This window comes from Pituophis catenifer, unplaced genomic scaffold (genome assembly GCF_029215685.1).
Source record: "Pituophis catenifer annectens isolate HBS135680 unplaced genomic scaffold, rPitCat1.0.hap2 SCAF_2, whole genome shotgun sequence".
NCBI lineage: Eukaryota > Metazoa > Chordata > Lepidosauria > Squamata > Colubridae > Pituophis > Pituophis catenifer.
The window spans coordinates 114,537,783-114,556,660 of NW_027256882.1; positions in this window are offsets into that span (position 1 = coordinate 114,537,783).

Below are 18,878 nucleotides of genomic sequence, written 5' to 3' on the forward strand. Positions count from 1 at the left end.
TTTTAAGTGCGAGGACTGATTGTCACATTTTTAGTGGCGTTGTAACTTTGAACGGTCAATAAATGAATGGTTGTAAGTCGAGGTTTACCTGTAACTATTAACCTCATTATTAATGTATGCAATACAATCCCAGCACTCCATTGCAGAACCTTTAAAATTGGTGTAGAAAGCTATAGAGAGAACTGCATTTTTTTTAAGGTTAACATGTTAATCGTTATTTCGCAGCAATAACAGTAATGCTTCTGTGTCAGAGAGTAGAATCTATCAAAACACTCTAATACAATGCTTAAAATTTCACCTCTGTTATGGTAACCATTTCATTTTGCAGTTCATCTAGCCGATTCTGCAGCAAGTTTTCGCTTTCCACCAGCTTTAAGCCATACTGTGCCGCTTTTCTTCTTTCTTCTTCAGCTTCTTTCAGTTGATACTGAAGACGTGAAATGATGTCTCTGTCTGTCTCCATTTTCTTTTAACACTGAAACTATATATGATGTACAACTCTTTTAAAAATCAATCTACTATGGGTAAAATCTATATATCTATTTATTGATGGGATTTAGAAGAGCCCCGCTTTACGAATTATATACTCACGGTACTTAATCCTGTGGATGACCTACAAAGCAGACCCCCCTCCTCAACACTGACTGGAGCTAGCCCTGGAGAAAGGAGAACTACCATAACATTGTATCTCGCACTCACTATGGGCCTTGAGCTGGTCCAAAAAAATACCAAGGTTGATGATATCAAAGACCTCTGGGAGATTGAGGGTCAGGAGAAATGCCCTTCCCCATCTCAAAACTGTCTCAGGTTATTAAAAATGTGACCAGTGCTGTCTCAGTACTGTATCCCAGTTTGAAGCCATACTGAAAGGTCCAGATAATCCGTTTCCTCCAGAGCCCTTTGAACCTTCAGTCCAACAATTCTCTTTACAATCTTCCCTGAAAGGTTAAGCAGAAATGTGTCCAACTTTGGGCTGCTCTGTGACAGCCAGATGATTTCCAATTTCAAAGCCACCCATCCTGCTACTACTACCAATTCATTCAGCTGGTCTGTCACTTTTTATAACCATATGGAGAAATCCTATACTTAGAACAGGGGTGTCAAACTCGCGACATTATGGCAGCATCATATGATGTATTGTGACTTTTTTACCCTCTTGCCAAACCGGTGTGGGCATGGGCAGAGCGTGACGCATCCGGCCCACGGGCAGCGAGTTTGACAGCCCTGGGTTACAAAGTTCCTAGACCAACAATCACACCACATTCCCAACTGATAGAACATTGCTGTGTGGACACTACTCATTGGTTCAAGGCATTGTGGGTCATTACTGTGCCATCAAAAAAAAATCAGCAATCATCTAAAAATCTTCCACCTCATATGCAGACCAACTACATTTTTATAAACTAATAGCTTCCACAGCTTACCCTCAAAGAACTCATTACCCTCAGATCAGATAGGCTATGATATAATTGGTGTTTTTAAAATACAGAATATCTACAGTTTTCTGCAAACAACCAATCCATTAATGTATCATATTAATGGATATTGCTGTTTCTCCATAGTCAGCATGAAAGACGAAGGATCTCTTATATTTGGGGACATATATATTAAGTGAGTGGAAAGAACATAGTGATCTTAGTACTCTTAGCCTGATATCAAATGCCATAGTTTGTTTAACCATAGTTTATTAGATAAGATAAAATCAGCTTGGCTCACATTGCATGCAATGTGACCACATTTATGGTTTAGATTATACTTAAATCCTGTTTCACCAATTTACATTAAAAGACACTTTACCTTTGACAAAATGAAAGACAAGGCGGCTTATTCTAGTTGCTAAACCGCCAATAGATATAAAAAGTTTAAAAACAAGATAGTGGAAAGGTAGAAGAGGAAACAAAACTGTAAACAAATCCATATAGAATCGAGGTTAGATTGCCATATAATTAAATTGCCCAAACAGTAATGCTGATTGAAACTAATTTGAGGCACACCTTCCTAGGAGCTTTGAAAAGCTTATTTATAAAGTTTATAATAGTAACTTCTCAAAGAAAATGCCAAGTAAACTGCAAAACTAATACAAACCCAGAGCATGTTAATAGAAAACAAATCACTTTTATCCTGAAATGTAGTATTGACTTTCCAGAAACAGCAAGAGGTAGAACACATGTCCTCACGTCAGTAACCTAAGTTTAAGCATTCCTGGAAATTCTTCATGTTCTTCTTTTAAAATATTTAATAAGCAAGCCAAGTATTCTCTAGAGCTTTATTGTTTTCCTAACCAGTTTTTATTCCAAGCTTACAGACTCAGTATGGATCAGATTCTGACCAGCAGACCTTAATTTCAAAAAAGTATGCCCACTCATCAATCATCAGAGGCATGATCTGGTAAAACAAAAACATCACATTTATCCTGCCATATTAACAATAATGAATATATTTCTTTTCACCCATTAAAACTGTAAATGAATAGTTGTATCATAAATATGATTGATGGTTTTATGAACTTCAAGACTCTGGAATTTTTTTAATTTTTAACATTATTCAGTATTTCATTATTGTAATGAAACTCCAATCAAGATTAACAGTACTTAATGGCTATTGTGGCAAGAATGTTTATCTTCCTCCTTCTCCAGATTGAGCTATGTAGCTTCAGTCTGCATAATAACATTAAGTAGTATATTTTAGAACCTTCAGCAATGTGTCAATGTTTTAAACTAGAAATCAAATAATACTGAGTCATAGTAAACTAAATAAGACTCTAATATCTAATAAGAACTTTTACAACATTTTACAACTTGACATAACAGAACTAGCTGCCGCAGACTGCTTAAAATAGAAAATATTTGAAAGCTACATGCAAAGTAACACTTGGCCATTAGTAAGCATTAAAACTATATTCAAATAAACGTCAAAAACTAAAAGAACAAAATCTTTTCAGTCCAATAACATTTTGTGAATAAAAAACTAGAAACTGACCTTCAAGTACATTCCATCTTATGAAAGTATAATTTTAAACCAAATGATGCCTTTTTAACTGGGAAATCTGTTTACTTTTATCTTGAAGATCGTTCCTTGATTTTGTCACCATTACTGCACTCTTAGAATAGCTTTTCTTCAACCCCAGGGGAGATAATTGAAATGCAAATCCTTTTCAATCTGTTCCTTCACTATTTCCATGGTTGCCAAACCCTACAAGATTGCCAAAGAACAGTGGTTCTCTGTAACTAAGGCTGAAGAGTTCCAGTCTCATTTCTTCCAATACTTAACAAGACAGCACTATTATACTGAAATTTTCAGTTATTTTTGCTGAGTTTTAACAAACCTGTAACACTAGTTCACTAACAAGACTTTTTACACTAAATCAGCTATTTAAAAAAAATCATACACAACTAGAAAATCACAACTCTCGAATTTGAATAGGAAATTTACTAAAGACTATTTTAGAACTAGGCCAAAGAACCCTAAGGCTATAATCCTAGATCCATTTACCAGACAATAAGGACCACTTAATCCAGTGAGATTTACTTCTAAGCAAACATGAACAGGACTTCCCTATTGACCTGTTTCAAATTTAGTGCATGGTACCAAAACGTATAGCAATGAGGCTTTATGACACTCCAGGTCTTGGATCAACAATGAAAACCAAGGGAACATTTTATATTCATCTACTAATTGAATCATTTTAAGGCCTAGAATGCTTCCTCGATTAAGAAAGCTGATCATTTCTTGGGTACAAGTTATTTATTTGTTTAGATTTATATTAACTACCTATGCTGAGCGATCAAGCTCTGATGACCAAACCCAGAATATTCTGGTTTTGGAGATTTCAAGTCTTGTTTCACCTCACAAAACACTCCATCTCTGTTTTTTGTTTAATTTTTCATCCTACATGGATGCATGGAGGATGTTTGTTTCGGATAAAATTGGCTAAAGATTCTCCCTTGCCAACCTTTCTCTAATTTTTAGTTATGTATACTTTTTTTTTTTTTTGACAAAAATCCAGGATCCGTTAGCCACAGGACTAAAATTCATCCCTAAATGTATTTACTTAGCTGGGAATTCCAGTATTTCTTTAGTTATCTGCCACCATGCCAGAGGTAAAAAGTAACAGATTGGGTTTATTCAGTTGGGCAAACCCAATTTGTGGATCTTTATTGCTTTGCAATAAGAACAAAGCAGCTTCTCAACCTCCTTCACTGCCACTGCTTCTTGCTGTTTTTGCAATATTTACCAAAAGTGAGTGAAGATCTCACTAAGGAAGAATAGGATATAACTTTATTACAGTTATCGACCAGCAATAGACATACAATATATTAAAAATAATACTGACATTAATAGTGAATAATAATATCCCTCTTATGAAAATACATGATCTCAAACCATTACGGTCACTCCCTAATTTACGTGAGTGGAGAGCCGATAAGTATGTGAGTAAATGTATTTTTCCAAAAATTGTTATAGATATCTCAAAAAAATTGGCACAAGTTGACAGCTATAATTCTGTAACTAATTTTTTTTCTTGTGGACATTGCAGCAACGCAGAATTTTGCCACTGCACGCACGGTAGCTGGGTTTGAGTCCTAGAGGAGAAAGACTACATAAAAGTTGTCTGCCCTCCCTGGCAAACTTTCTAGTAAGGGGAGAATATATACTGACCTATAAACTCTATATAACTCACAGTACAATAAAACATGTGAGATATCTTCGACTTCTCCTTTACCACATATACATACCCATTCTGCTACCTGCCCTGGAGAAGTGCTGAGGGGAGAATATTAAATCTGGCTCTGAAGAAAGCTATTCTTTGTTTAGGGAAGATCAGATCATTTAGATATCTTGCCGATTCCTCACTAAGGAAGAGATATGAAAGGACAATAACAATTCAGTAGGACAGCTACTGAAAAAAGGTTATCCTTTTTTTCTCCCTGGAACTATAGCACTCTCCATTCACTATTTTGGCCTTTTGCTACTTTACAAAGCCATGGCCAGAAAGCCCTTCCCCTTTCTCTCATCATCTTATTTCTTACCATTTTTAAAATATATATATTAAAAGATTTTTTCTTAGTTTAAAATAAAAATAAAGACAATGGAAAAAAGAGAAACAATACAGGGTTCCAGGAAAAGGACAACATAGGTCACGCAGGCAAGCAGCAGCAGTAGCTTCCTTAAGGTTTACTAGACTTCACTTATTAGTCACAGTCAGTCTTGCCCACTAACATATCCATTGTACTTTGGACCCGGCTGAGGGCAGAAATCAATGGCTTGCACATTTTTTCATCTCCTTGCCTCTGGATAGAAGAGGCAGGGATATGAAAGATGAAAATTTCTGGAAAGCCCCCGTGATGCCTCCTTTGACATGAATTGAAAAAGCAAGAGGGAAGAGGGCTGTTGGGATTGTGGATTCTTGTTTAGTAATTGGAAGACTGCAGCCCTTTCACAGGGATTTTTGGGATAGTAGAAACATGGGAGAAAATCTTTCCTACTCAAAATACTTTTCTTCTCATCTCAGTAAGGATGGAGGACTAGGAAAATAATATTTATGTTAATTGACTTTAGTGAATTATAGGTGATTGAAACTGATTTACAAGTATAGTTTGGAAATAATTTTATTTTACAGTTAGGAGAAGGAAATATGCTATTCCTATTATTAACGTCAGATTAAAAATTCAATATTTTATGAGATTGGGGAGAATAATATATTTTACAGTTACACCTGTATTTAATAATTTCTTACACAATTTCATAAATGCATCTTATGAAATTTAATTTAAACTTGTTCTGGCCCTAGTCTGTGAGTAACGTCTTTACTGCATCCATTTTGAACATGAGTGCCCAATCTCCTTCCAATGTGCCTTCAAACCTGAAACAATGCAAATACTTTGGTGAAGAATTATGGTTTCCTCTAGTCACATTTATTACATGTCGTTAGTATCATGACCATCCTCGAAGGGTTCTTAAAGTTACGTAATTTCTATTATAGAAATTATTATGAAAAATATTCACCCAACTTTGCCGCTGTATTTTCCACTTCTATTATAGCATCTTATTCTAATTATTCTCTTTTTGTAAGTACTTATGGTGTATTCTTTAAAATACTATAAAGAAAAAAAGTCACAAAATTATTTGCTCAGTATGAGTTAAAAAACTCCAGGCCAGGCAAAGAGAAATGAAGCGAGAAACTAGCCATGAATCCTTGCATAGTCACCAGAGACATAAACTTGACCTTAAGTCCATGGAGTCTCATGTTTGTTCCCAAGGGAAGGTAAGCAGATCAGAAAGATTCTGCAACACAGGTAGAATGCAATAAAATAGCTAACTTGAAGCTTTCACAGGTGAATCTGATTGCTTGTTCCTGACATTACATGAACACAATGCAATTATGTTTGATCCCTTTCTGCTATATAACTCAAAAGAACAAATGCAGAGCAGAGACCAATAACAACCCACAGTTCTAATTGTCATGTTTCTCCCTATCACATTGGCTGTCAAGTCATATTTTCTTTATGCCATAGTCCAAACTAACTAATAAAAATATAAAACGTAATAGCCAACTGTACAATTTTGGATTGAATTTTCATGTGCCAACAAAGAGATGTCATAAATAACACACAAGTATATCTTAAATCAGTATTCAGGTGAAAAAGTCAGATTTTTACATAACTGTATCATTTTTATATACATATACTTACAGGGAACTTTGTTAACTAACCTAAAATTGTGGTGGTTAGGAACATATCCCAAAAGGTAAATGTTCCATCTCTGTCCTTAAAATATCTTTCTAGATATATCCAGCTCACTTAACCATTACCAGAAGGGGAAGGTCCCATTTAAAGTTGCTATGCTGCAGAAAGGCTTGGAAACCTTGGATGGCTAAAGCTATTGCAAAGCTACTTCATGCATGCCTCTTCAGTACCAAACATGGAAGTATTGTTTTGGCATGATATATCTGGTATATTATTAAACATTAATAAGCATTAATGTTTATTTGAACTTTGGAGAAAGGAAACAACCAGATATTCTGTAGGATGGAACTATGAAGGCACCAAGTTCCTAAGTGCGGCACAATTTGGTTATGGACTTTTATCCCTTTCTATGTCCAAGTTTGGGGAAAAGGTTAGAGTTTATCACTCTTTGCAATGAAAGAATCTCCTTGGTTCCTTTCTCTTTCTCTAATTGTTTTAGCAAAAGTTTGGAAGAGAGCAATTCTTCCTTTCAATCATCTGATACTCCAGCACTCAGGACAATATAAATATAAATTGGCCTCCAAAAACTAGAAAAAAATGTCTCAAGGTCTGCAACTGACAGTCTCAAGGTTAAGAACTGTTAAAATATTTAAAAATACAGTGGCAAAACCTCAGTTACAGAGTATATGCTTTAGTTCAAAATAATCTAAATCTAAATCTGTATCTCCAATTCAAAAGAAACTTGAGCAGCAGCCATATAAAATATCCCTGGACAGAAAGAAAAAGTAAAAAAAGTTATCAGTTAGGATTGAGGGAAACTTTATTATGCAAACCAAGAAGAAATGGATCGTTTCCAGTCATAGTCCCAAACCAAATGATCCAAGTGTCTGTATGCATATTGTTCTATATATGAACAAATATATAATTATATGTATATAGAATTGTTTAAAATTCCAGTTCTCTTCTAGTACAAGTATCTTTATAGGACAAGCACAAAATAAAACTATACTAAAATAAAACAATAGTAAAAAAAAGGTTACATACAAAAAAAGAATAAACCATAAAACTAACTCAGTTTATCAATTGGCAGGCTATGCATTTTAAATATGAGGTAGAATTTAACTACTTTTAGGGTAATGGAGTCATGGGTATCTAAGTGTAAAAACTATAAGTAATTATTAATCAAAATGAGAAGGACATTTGTTTCAGTAGTGGGATTATTAACTCTAACTGCATGCCAGCATAAAAAGGCGATATAGTTAAAAACCTTTTCTGATTCTTGCCCTAAACCATTAAAGAGGATCATGAAATAATCTACATGAGTGCAGGGTTGAGTAACTGGATCTTATTTAGGAAAGGCTGCCCCAAAGCATAAAGAAGGCTCTCCACCCCTCCCACCCCCCTTTTTTTTCTTCCTCCTTTCTTCACCCAGTTCTCCAGATATATCAGGCTGAATTTGCTTTTTACTATTCCCTAAAAAGGCAGATGGAGCCCAACACATGGAGGCGGGATCTGCCTTTCAGCTACACTGAGTAAAAAAACAGGAAGGGGAGGAGGAAAGAGGAAGCAGGTAGGGGCTCAAGTTGAGAGTAACTAACTTCGCTTTTAGGAGGAAACTATAATGTTAGGGTATAAACCAACTTTGGCACTTTCTCCAGAAGACATGCAATCAGGAAAGTTTAATTTTTTAAAATTTATTTTTTTTCTTTTTTAAAAAAATGGTTAATGCAGTCTTACTGAATGCTAGTAGCAAAGACAAATCTGCACAAAAAGCAAAGCTCCTCTTCTTTTGCAGTTCCTGCCGCTCCTGTATATTCTGGCTGTTAACTTTTTAAGATGTACCCCCAGCTATGCGAGGATTCGTGCCGGGAAAACCGGCGGCCACTCACCTTCTTCTTCGCCTTTACGTAAAAGGCGCAAGAACCTCGGCGAACCTGCATTTGAATTTTAGGCTCAGAGCCCGCGCCAGGCGGATTCGATCTCGCGATATTTAACGACACCGGCTTTAGAAAGACGCTGCGCATGCCCGGTATGGAGAAACGCATGCTGGCCGGAGTGTGTTGGGGGGGGGCGGACGAGGTGGACTTTTCAAGCGATTTAGGTTCCCTTCGGGCAGTGATGATATGGAAATGGAGCATACAGAAGTGAGCGCCGCCAGGATAACGACGGGATTTCCGAGGTCGGTTAGGAGGGAGAAGACCGTGGACTCCGTTGCCAGTTTTGCAAACAGCTGCAAGGAAGAAAGGAGAAGTCGGATCTTCGTAGATCCCCGTATTTGTTCATAGGATCCAGCTGAAATGACCATTCAAAATACTGATTACATTCATCTGCATGGAAAGAACTATTACAACCAGTGATATCCCAGGAATTGGGGAAGGGAAATGGATATAGACATAGATACAAAGAGATAGATAGATATACATATATAAAAATGTATCCTTATAATTGATTATCTGCATCCAGATCATCATCACATACTGGTGACATTACAGAATGTAGCCTAGGGAAAAAATGGCCTGTATTTGAATATTTCAGTGTTTCTTAAAATTGTGGGTTTTAGGACTACAGGAGAATCTGCAATCAAAATTATTTGCCAGTGTGTGTTGAAAAACAATACAATATTAAGATCCCATGAAATAATTTTGAGTAGTGGTAAACATCAGAGAATGAATCACTTTAAATGTTAATGTACATACATATTACAAACAAACAAAAGCTATTTGGGAATCCCTCATAATTTTTTAAAAGTACGAAGGGGTCCTGGAAGAAAAAACGTTTAAGAAAGGCTCAATTATTTCATATGATTTCATATGAAATCTTATCAGGATCCACAATTTTGCATCACTGCAGTGTATCCTTTAGGCCCTCAAATGCCATTCAATGCAGCTGGTGTCACCATGGATTTTCATTGGATCGCTTAAGGTTAGTCACACCCTTTAAGCCCAGTCTCCCCATATATGGTTGTGGGGCATAAAGTGTAATAAAAATATCCCATATAAGGGGCTTTGAGTTCCTGAAGAAGGTAACAATATCCCTGCATGCATCAAAGTGCAACATAATTACACAAATTTAGGATTTGGATTTATTATGCTTAAAGTGCCCAAACAAATTTTCATGGGACCCTCCATATATTAAAGTTGGGAATTGCATCCTGTCTTCCCTTTATTGGTGAAGCCTAAACAACAAATTATTTCTTGATCACGAGGTAAACTCAACATAGCATTAGAGCAGCACTTGCTGTCAGATAAGTTTTGTGTATTCTGCCCCCATATCAGAATTGCATCCAAATTGCATTACCTTTTTCCTTGAATGCTATCTTTGAATAAGATCCTCTATTCAAGCATCATGCCACTGGCTCCACCTTGTGGCAGTTGATCTCCATATCTTGGCATACAACATTGAATCTAAAAGTTAAGGATGCAAATCTGTTCAGCTATAGCAGGTGAAAGTTTTTGTAACATTTTAAGAGCCTGTTGTCATTAGTACAGGTAGTCCTTGACTTACAACAGTTCATTTAGTGACCATTCAAAGTTAAAAAGGCACTGAAAAAAGTGACTTATGACCATTTTTCACCATTATGACCATTGCAGCATCCCTATGGTCACGTCATTTACATTCAGATGCTTGTCAACTGACTCAGATTTATGATGGTTGCAGCATCCCGGAGTCATCCCTTTTGCACCCTTATGACAAGTCAATGGGGAAACCAAATTCACTTAACAACTGTGTTACTAATTTAAGAACTGCAGTGATTCACTTAACAAATGTGGCAGGAAAAGTCGTAAAATGGAACAAAACTTACTTAACAAATTTCTCACTTAACAGTATAAATTTTGGGCTCAATTGTAGTCGTAAGCTGTATAATATTGTTTTCTCCATGCAGGAAAAAACATCATATGGAACAACACTAACTTCTTATATGAAGTATTTTAGAACTATAAATGAATTTTAAAAGCAAATATTGATGCAATTACTGGTTTAATTATTTTTTGCATGGGCTATTTTCAACAAAAATGAAAAAAAATGGCATTTGGCTTACAAATAATGAAAACTTTCAGCACATCTTTTATGTATGTATGTATGTATGTATTTTATACCCCCTCCCAAAAAAAAAGTGCATATAATTCTTTCCTAAAGGCATATTGCTTTTTATAGATATCTTGAAATCAGATTGGATGTATCGTTCTTTTATTGTTTTGCTGGATTGAGAAGTGCCTTTTGCAATCAGCATTACAACTGAGATGCTTTGAGTGAATTTGCAACATGTTCCTGGCAGCGGTGAAATCTGCCTGGTTCTATTCGGCTTGCCGAACCGGTAGCACTGGTGGCGGGAGGCTCTGCCCATCCGCTAGGATGTCATTATGTCCTGGTTTCTTACCCTGTACGCATGCACAGAAGAGGCACGCGTATAGCACGCACGCTCCCGTTCCCGAACCAGTACCAAAGATAAGTGGTTTTCACCCCTAGTTCTTGGGTGCTTTGGGGAGGAGGCTCAAAGATGTGGCAATAAGAAGCTCTGATTTTTGAGGTCAGGAGGACCTCTAGGTTGTGCATCACTTCTGAACAGGGCAGAGCCATCTTGCCCAGAGTCAAAGATGGAAACACCAAGATCCAGAGAACCTGAAAACCACAGCCATTCAGTTGAGTTCGTAACTGAAATCAGTTTCTTCAATCCAACCGTCATAACTTGCTCTTCCCCAGCCATACCCTCAAAGCCTGCAGACATAGGACAGAACTTCATTTGGATGTCTGATACAAAGTACACATGGATATCAATAATAAATGAATGATACTTTACTTCATAGTAGTGAATGACCAGTGGTTTGAGAGAGAGATTAAAAGTGGGAAAGGAGTATAGGACAGAACCCTGAAGTAGCCTGCAAAAAAAATAATGGACTGAAACTGACTCCAGTAGAAGAAAAAGAACTACCTTAACTTGGTGTTTCCCACTCCCAACTCTCAAAGCCAGTTCAGAATAATATCATGGTTAATGGTATCAAAGGCTGCACAGAGCCAGAATGAACATACAATCTCCACTACATGTTGTTCACTAACCCATAGTTGCTTAAATTACAGACAGCTGGATTCTTGAAACACTAGACTTAGACTTAGAATAACTTTATTGTCACTTTGAATGTGAATACTTACGACTATGTCCATGTTGCTTGTATCTTTACAATTTATATTCTATTTGTTTCCTAGTATAATTCGATTGCTTATTAGTAACCTGTGACTATCACTAACTATTGTATCTTATGATTCTTGATGAATGTATTTTATTTTTCTTTATGTACACTGAGAGCATATGCACCAAAGACCAATTCCTTGTGTGTCCAATCACACTTGGCCAATAAAGAATTAAAATAAAGAAATAAGTTTTCTATCGTCCATGGCTGGATTCACAAAGTGTACCAAGCAAAACCAAGAAAAGTAGATTATGGTGTTGTTCAAGGTATGAATCCAGCCTGTAGGAATTTCAGAATTATAGAATTATGTGAATTTTTAAAAAACAGTATAGGTCAACCTCCTACTCAGTGCAAGAATCAGTTAAATCGGTCCCCATTTGAAAACCTCCAGCATAGGGAATTTCTTACTTTTCTATGGAAGCATTCCAACTTTAATTATTCCTATCATCATGAAATTCCTCCTAAAATACAGTTTGAATTTCCTTTGTTTAATTTCACATCCACCCAGTGTCTTGTGTTATTCTGCATATCAGTTCAACTCTTTTAATCTATTCTCCCATCATCTGCTTGATTCATGTTAATAGCTGTAACCTAAGTCACTTAAATCCTAAAATGCTCTGGATTTTAGTTAAGCCTGTGTGCAGCCCAATCTAGAGAGATCCTAGGGTGCTTTTTCAGGGATCAGCATTCAGGGAATCCTTCATTATTAAGATATCATCAGACATCAAAAACTCTGTAGACCAGCTAAGCTACAATTTTTAACCGTAAGCATTCCTTACTATCTTCTTATAATCTAATCTCTCTCAGCAGCCAGCATCTTCTCTGAATTAAGACATCCTATTTGCATTCCCACTGTACCATGAATCAATCTCCTTTCGTTGTCCTTGCTATAAAACAAAAGAATTATGTGAACTGTAAAAACAAAACATCCGGATGACATGAATTCAATGCTGTCTTATAGGTTAGATTTCAAATTAGTATCTCATGAGATCAAAATATTAAATTTAAATATTTGTAAGTGCCAGTGATCTCTTTCATTCTTCTATTTTTCAAGCCATAGATGTGCCCAGTTCATTTAAACTTTACTTACAGGGCTTGGTTTCCAGGCTTTTTTTCATCTTCATAACCCAAGCCGTTTTCCATCTTTCTTTTAAAGTATGATGCCCAAAACTGGACACAGTACAGTATTGGTGCAATGAAACCTCCAAAGATGGTGATGCAACTGTTTGGCTACTGCATGACATTATTTACTCATGTAGAATAGTAGCCAACTAGAAGCCCTAAAAGAAATCCTTCTAACACCAGGTCCTAGCAGACCAAATCTCAATCTTATAAGCATTCCTTTTTTTTTAAAGTTGTTTCTTTTTTAAACAAACATTTAATACATCAGTTTTCTCTTCCCTATGACATCTCGGTATTATCTTCCAAAGTTCTTTCTTCTTCTGTATAGTTGTCATTTCTTCTCTCTTGATCCTTATCCTGTCCACAATATCAATTCGTCACTAACATAAAATTCTACTCATCACATATGTATACATATTTATATAATTAATCATTTATATCTCTTCTCCAACAATAATAAAAATCATTCCATATTTTAAAATATTCTGAGTCTTCTTTATCTTTAATCATCAGAGTTAATGTATTCATTTCTGCACAATCTAAAAAAAAAATTATTACTTCATCCAAAGGTATTTTTTCTGCTTTCCAATTTTGTGCATAAACAATTCTTGCAGCTGTTATTACATGTATTAGCAAATAAACATTTTCCTTGCTAATTTTTTCGGGTAGGATACCCAGTAGGAACAGCTCTGGTTTAAATTCAATATGTTGATGTATCATTTCCTCCAACTAAGTCTTAAATTTAATCCAATAGTTTTTATCTTCGGAACATGTCCACCACATATGATAATATGATCCTGGTAATTGATGACACTTCCAACATTTAGCTGATTTTTCTTTAAACATTTTTGCTAATTTCGCATTTCTCTATGCCATCTATAAAACATTTTATATTTATTTTCCTTATATGCAGTGGACATCGTTAATTTATAATTCCTTTCCCATAGTTGCCATTTTTCCAAATCAATTGAATATCCAAAGTTTCTTCCCCAAGCTATCATTGTTTCTTTTACTTGCTCCTCCTCTAATTCAATATTAAGCAAAAAATTATATTTTTTTACTAAATTATCATCTGTTCCCATGAGTATCCTATCCAACTCAGTCTTTTCTTTATAAAAACCATATAATTTAGTGTCTTTCTCATATTTTGCTTGTGTCTGCATATACATATACCAGTCTGTCTCAATCCCCTGTTTTTCTAATTCCTGTTTCCCTCTCAATTCCCCCTCATCTGTTAGTAAATCTTCATATCTAACAATATTGCCAAAATTCATAATCTATAACATGTTGGTATTTTCACATAGTATTTATCTTTTACTTTTTCCCAAACCAATAACAATGCATTTCTTACATAGTGTCTATGAAAATATATGTGTATCTTATTTCTACCATACCACAAAAAAGCATGCCATCCCAGTTGCAAGTCATAACCTTCCAATGTTAACAACCTTATATTTCTTACCTCCACCCATTCCTTTAACCATGTCAGTATTGCTGCCTGGTAGTATAGTTCCCAATTTGGTAAACCAAATCCACCTCTCAATCTCATATCTTGCATCATTCTTATGCTAATTTGATAAGCACTCCTGATGAGATGCTGGTTAAAGCAGACTGGAGAGAGATGATTGGAAGGAAATTTAAATAGAAGGTGCTTTTTCAACAGAGCATACTTAATATGTGGAATTCATATTAATGTGTGCTATTACCACAGTAGCATGTTCATAACTACAACTTGGATAGCTTTTAAACACATGAATAGATTAATGGATAGTGGCTTTATTCCAACCTTTTCTTTTTCCTATCTGAATATTGGGTTTACTCTACTCAAGTCTTTTGGTATCTTGTTATTCCTCCAGTTTTCAAAACATACGTAACGTTACTTTTATCAGGTGTTTCAATACTCTAGGATGTAATTTGTCTTATGAATACAAGTATAATTCCTACAAAATGTATATCAGACCTGAACTATGTCCATCACCACTCCTTGTTTTTATGTAAACATAGCCAAATGACTTTCCCTTACCAAGCCATATTTAAGCAAACTCAGTTAACACAAAGTGAAAAGTTTGTGCTATTGCTGAGCACATTGTAAGCCGCCCTGAGTCTTCGGAGAAGGGCGGCATATAAATCAAATTAAAAAAAAAAAAGTTGGCTAATGTTTTACTGCAGGTTCTACTTGTATCATTTAAGTCAAGTTTTGCAGTGCAACAGAATGCCATCCCTTTCATTCCTGTGTGTTACTTATTCCTGTAGTCATCCTTTCTCCTTTTAGCCAACAAGATGGGAAAGGGGTCAAATGATATGTCTACAGAAGAAAAAAAAAAGGTTGACATTTTAAAAAGGGCTATAACTGGATTGAACTCTTTATTTTCATTGGTGAGCTATAAGGACTACACAGGATAAGATTACTGCTATCCAGGTAAAGTCTACCTGTTCTAAATTCTTAGACTGATCTTTTGAGATCAGAGAAGCTTTTGGGTTCCTGGAGTAGGAGTTGCTCTAAAGCCCCATTCATGTAAAGATAAGCCTATTGATGTGCCCCTTGGTGTAACAGAAAGCTCCAAGTTCTCAGTGCACATATACATGGGTTCTTGACACTATAACTTATACCACTAAAACACTAGAGTTAATGTCTTTAATTACTGTAGCCACTAGAGCCATGATGGCAAACCTATGGCTGTGCCACGCGGAGCCATTTATGTGGGCATGTGAGCTATTGCCCTAGATCAGATCCACCGCACATGCACGTGCACCTCCCACTGGCCAGCTGATTTTTGGGTCTCTGCCGCGCACGCAGGAGACACACATGCATGCCACCCCTCCCCTCTTAGGAGTCTTGGATGCCAGGTAAGTACAGAGCTCACAGAGTCTCTGCAAGAGCGAAAAATGGGCCCACCGGAAGTCCAGAAACAGGCCGTTTCCGGCCTCTGGACGGCTGGGGGAGGCTGTTTTCACCCTCCCCAGGCTCCAGGAAAGCTTCCGGAGCCTGGGGAGGGCGAATAATGGGCCTACTGGAAGTCCGGAAATGGGCCATTTCAGGCCTCCAGAGGCTTCAAGGAGGCCTGCTAGACCCAAAATGAGGCATTGTGGGTGTGGGCTCATGCTCAGGGGGCGGGGCAGCGCAAAGGGTTGCATGTGTATGTGCAGAGGGCATTGCGTTATGGGTGTGGACATGCACACATGTTACCTCCCTGTGCTCCCCCCGCTTTTGGCACGCGATGGCAAAAAGGTTTGCCATCACTGCACTAGAGCCTCCAAACTCACTCTTGCAGTTCCCCAAATCCTTCCCCCACCACTGTTAAATTTCAACTTCCTGCCCTAATTTTTTTTTTCCATAAAATGAAGAAAAGCTTCCTTGATTCCTTCCAAAAATCTGGATCTCCAGTCTCACTGTCTGCCCAGTGCAAACCGATTTACCAATTTGTCTGAGGTCTCACAAATGGTTTGGTGTGGGTCCTTATCACCAATTGCTCTACAGCCTTACTTTAGAAGAAGTGGAGGAATTCTTTTGGAACACAAGGCATTTTGCCCTCTAGTATGAACACCCACAGAGTAGTGCTTGCATGTGACAAGCGTGAGTTATGCAAGCAAGCTCGGAACTACGGAGAGACATTCCTGGCAGCAATTCTACATTCTTGGAGCTCGCCAAAAGAAAGCTTGCAAAAGAATGGAAGTCTTCAGTCCATCAAGACCCAAAAGCAATCATTAAAGTGGTAACAAACAGCAACACTCATGTGATTTACAATATAAGCATGGAAACAGATCACAGACCAGACTGTGATGAAGCAAAGATTTGTTTATTTTAAATTGATTTTTCCAGAGTGCAGTTTCTTGGTTTTAGTTGCATAGTATTATTCTTTTTCAAAAAAGAAAATCTTTCAATTGTATTTGGAACCGAGATATATTGAAATCTGTCTGTACATAATTTATTTTAAGATTTATGCTGATTCATATTGACAAATGGCATGTTATGCTATATAATCAAAAAACAAAAAGGATGTTTTGAAAACTTGTTAATTCCAACAGAGAAAAGAGCTGTATGGAATTTTAAAGTCAAAATGATTTACTGCAGTATGAGCTTTGGTAAAACAGAGATTTTGTAAAACTGTGAAGGTATGGAAATATATTATACACATATGGAGGTCTAGAAAAAGGAATGTTTTTTTGCTGGATGAATTTAAAGAGAAAGGGCTGCATTGTCAGAGCAAGAACAGAACATGTAAGCCAATTGTAGACTTTTCAGAGCTATTGAAATAAGATAAGAAGTAATATGGATCTTCTAAGCCACCATTTTACATCTTTCAGAGCCCACCGAACATCAGCAGTTTCCTCTATTAGAAGAAGCAATCTTGCAAACCATATTTTTCCCTGTGACATTCTATGAAGTGAAAGTTACACTTTGAGAAGGCAAAATAAGGAGTGTGTTTATAAACTTTGGGGTTGTGGAACAGCCCCTGAGAATATCATGGATAGCCAAGATTACAAACAAAAAGATCATCAAACAAATCAACACTGAATTCTCTCACCCAAGGCACAAATGACCAGGGTCAGATTATCCTTTTTGGAACATATTATCTGAAGGCCAAGATCTTTAAAAAAAAAAAGAAAAGAAAAAAAGTTTCCACTTGAGAAAGATGGAAGGAAAGCAAACGAGGACAAACAATACCTGGTGGATGGACTCGATTACAGTGGCAATTAAGTGCATCACTGGAAGAACTGAATGGTGAGAGATAGGTTGTCATGGAGAAAAGTTATCTGTGTGGCTGCTAAGAGTTGCCAACTTGACGCTGTATGTCAGTTAATCAGCATGAGACATGCAAAACTGGATTATATTCTAAACTGAACATACTGTATAAACTTTCCCTTAAACTCTGAGAGAACAATATTGCCACATCAGCCATACCCATTTGGCTTTCTGTATGTACCCTGGCAACCATAACTCTGTACATCTCTGATTGAATGGCTTCAAAGTATGATATATTATAGTCTAGAAACTGGTATGTATTAATCCAGTTTAAAAATTGTATCTGCCTTTCAGTGGTGGGTTGCCCCCAGTTCGCATCGGTTCTATAGAACCGGTAGTAAAACCGGCGGGAGGCTCTGCCCACCGACCCTGACATCATCAAAACGCTTCTGCGCAAGCGCAGAAGAGCATGCAGCCCCGCTGCGAACCGGTAGTAAAGGTAAATAGAACCCACCCCTGCTGCCTTTGTGGTTGTAGATGGTCATCTCTATTCATAAAAAGGAATATATATAAAACAAGCTATAATGCTATGGATAGGGTCTTTATGAGCCTCTCTTTTCTTAACTGAGCTCCAAGTTACTGGAGGCAGTCCTCTCAGAGGCAATTCAGAAGTTACTTTGGCTAAAATTAAATCTTAATCTTGTTTATTGGCTATAGAGAGTCATATCTCAGCAAGTGGCAGGATCCAGTTAACCTTGTTGGGCTTTGTAAGTTAAGCAGAGATTGTAAGACTGCCAATAAATATTGTGTGTCATGATTCTTATTTTGCATGTGCACATCGGTTCATGTGGAAATTTCATATTTATTGTGGCTTGTAAAATAGTAGGAGGGTTTAAAACTGACTTGTCATTATCGTCCTTTGTGCTTAGAAATGCTGAGCCCATCATAACCCCATCAGTGCTGTCTCGCCAGCTGACTAATAGAACAATGCAAAAAAGTCAGTCAGAGCCAGCTCCAAGTTACTAGAAATTCTAAAAAAAAAAAAAACAGAAATCCCTACCACAGGAAGTAAATCATTCCATGAAAGAGAGAAACAAAAGAAACTGATAGCTCTAGCTCCCACATACCCATTTTCATTACACGTTTTTACTTGAGCATCAATAAAAATATTACCTGATGGATTGCTGTCTGAAATAACTT